This window comes from Bombina bombina, chromosome 8, assembly GCF_027579735.1.
Source record: "Bombina bombina isolate aBomBom1 chromosome 8, aBomBom1.pri, whole genome shotgun sequence".
Taxonomy (NCBI): domain Eukaryota; kingdom Metazoa; phylum Chordata; class Amphibia; order Anura; family Bombinatoridae; genus Bombina; species Bombina bombina.
Window position 1 is genome coordinate 24,677,649 of NC_069506.1, and position 1,846 is coordinate 24,679,494.

At 32.6% G+C, this 1,846-nt stretch overlaps 1 protein-coding gene across 1 annotated transcript in view; it reads right to left on the reverse strand.

Moving 5' to 3' along the window:
• Positions 1-939: 939 nt before the first annotated feature.
• Positions 940-1,846, reverse strand: part of SLC2A1 (solute carrier family 2 member 1) — a 34,271-nt gene continuing 33,364 nt past the window's right edge. Inside the window, exon 10 of the mRNA XM_053690192.1 lies at positions 940-1,846. This exon is cut by the window's right edge and continues 2,492 nt beyond it. The gene's annotated coding sequence lies outside the window, so the exon portion shown is untranslated.

Genomic DNA, 1,846 nt, shown 5'->3' on the forward strand with positions numbered 1-1,846 from the left:
GGGAACTTTTCATTACTTTAGACTTAAATCTTAAACTTTAGTCTTATTTTGCCAGTATTTAAACAAGTCATATATTTATAAAAAATAAATACATCTATTGTTTTCAGACTATTTCTTTCTTTAAATACATCATTATGCCTAGCGCTTATCTAGAGTTGAACTTTCTCTCCTTATAAATGATTGTGATATATTCCTAATGCTCATTGGTTTGTAAATACAGCTCCCGTAACCCTATTGGTAGGCAGGGGTGTGACTATTTTTTATGCATTACTTGAGCATCCATTTTTCAAAGACAAGAAAAGAAAAATACATTTTTAAATACCCTCTTTAAATGGACATAAAACCCACATTTTGTCTTTCATGATTCAGATAGAACAGATCATTTTAAACCACTTTCCAATTGACTTCTATTATCAAATTCGTTTTCTTGTTATCCTTTGTTGAAAAGCAGGAATTTAAGCTCAGGGGTGAGCACGTGTCTGCAGCACTGTATGGGAACAGTTTTGCAACAATGTTACACGTTAGCAAGAGCATTAGATGGCAGCGTTATTTCCTGTCATGTAGTACTTCAAGCATGTGCACTCAACCTATCTAGATATCTCTTCAATGAAGAACAACATGAGAACAAAGCAAATTTCGTGAAAGAAGTAAATTGGAAACTTTTTTTAAATTGCATTCTCTATCTGAATAATGAACGGGAAAAAAAATGGTTTAATGTCCCTATAATGTCACAGTCAGACAAGCCAGGAAACCTCAGGTACAGATTGTGTAGCATCTGTCAATTCTGAAAGCCAAATCCGACATGAACATTGTGTGTAATTTCCATTTCTTTTTACGCATTGTACTTGCTCCCCCCAGATTACACCGTTTACCTCCCACTCACTGCATAGAGCGTTACGCACCTTGTGGGTGAGAGATTGTAAGAAACACGTGCACAGCTTTTTTTATTTTTTTTATTTTTTATTTTTGGAGGTTCGTGTTATTCAACACACAATAAATAAAAAAATCTAAATAAACAGTAAATGCGCTAAAGAGGAGTCTTGAAATGGACCCAGTAACAGAACAATAGACACAGACACAACACCATTTTCAGAGCAGCGATTCGCACAATTCTTAGTTTAAATGGTTAATGGTAAATGCGCATGATCATTTTACTAATAAACAGATACAACTCTAATCTTATGCACTTGTTTTCTCCGCCATTACACAATCTAGATGGGTAACAGGTTAGTACATGATATTTGGTAACAAATCACTAGTAGAATTAATGATTTCTATGATAAATACAGTACATTTTGGAAATGTTAAAAAATATATAATATTAATAAACTGACACTTAAAAACACATTATTTAAAAAAATATTTTTATATATACGATTATTTGACAGTTGTGTTTAATTGGGGAATTGAAATGAATATGCAGCACTGGCTCACCATTAAAATTCAACTTCTATAAAGATATCCTGTTAAAGGGACCAAATAGGTTGTATTATATAAAACAACACTTAAAAATGTTTAAATTTAAAAATAAATAAATAGGATCTTAAAAATAAAATCCTAAAACAAGTAAAAAGTTGTCAATTGCATGATTGTTTATAAAATGTATACCTAGGTGCCCGGGAAACATTGCTCTGACTAATAAAGGTATAGCCTTCATACTGTGTGCCACCTTTCTTCTTCCTACCTAGGTATCTACTGCTTCCTGTCTGCTGATAGAACACAGCTCCCACAAAAAAGGGTTTATTTATTGTCCCTTTAAATTTGACAACCGTTGTAAAATTGTTAGAAACACGTATTCATGTTGAATGTCTTACCATGTAACCTAGTTACTATTAACCCCTAGTCT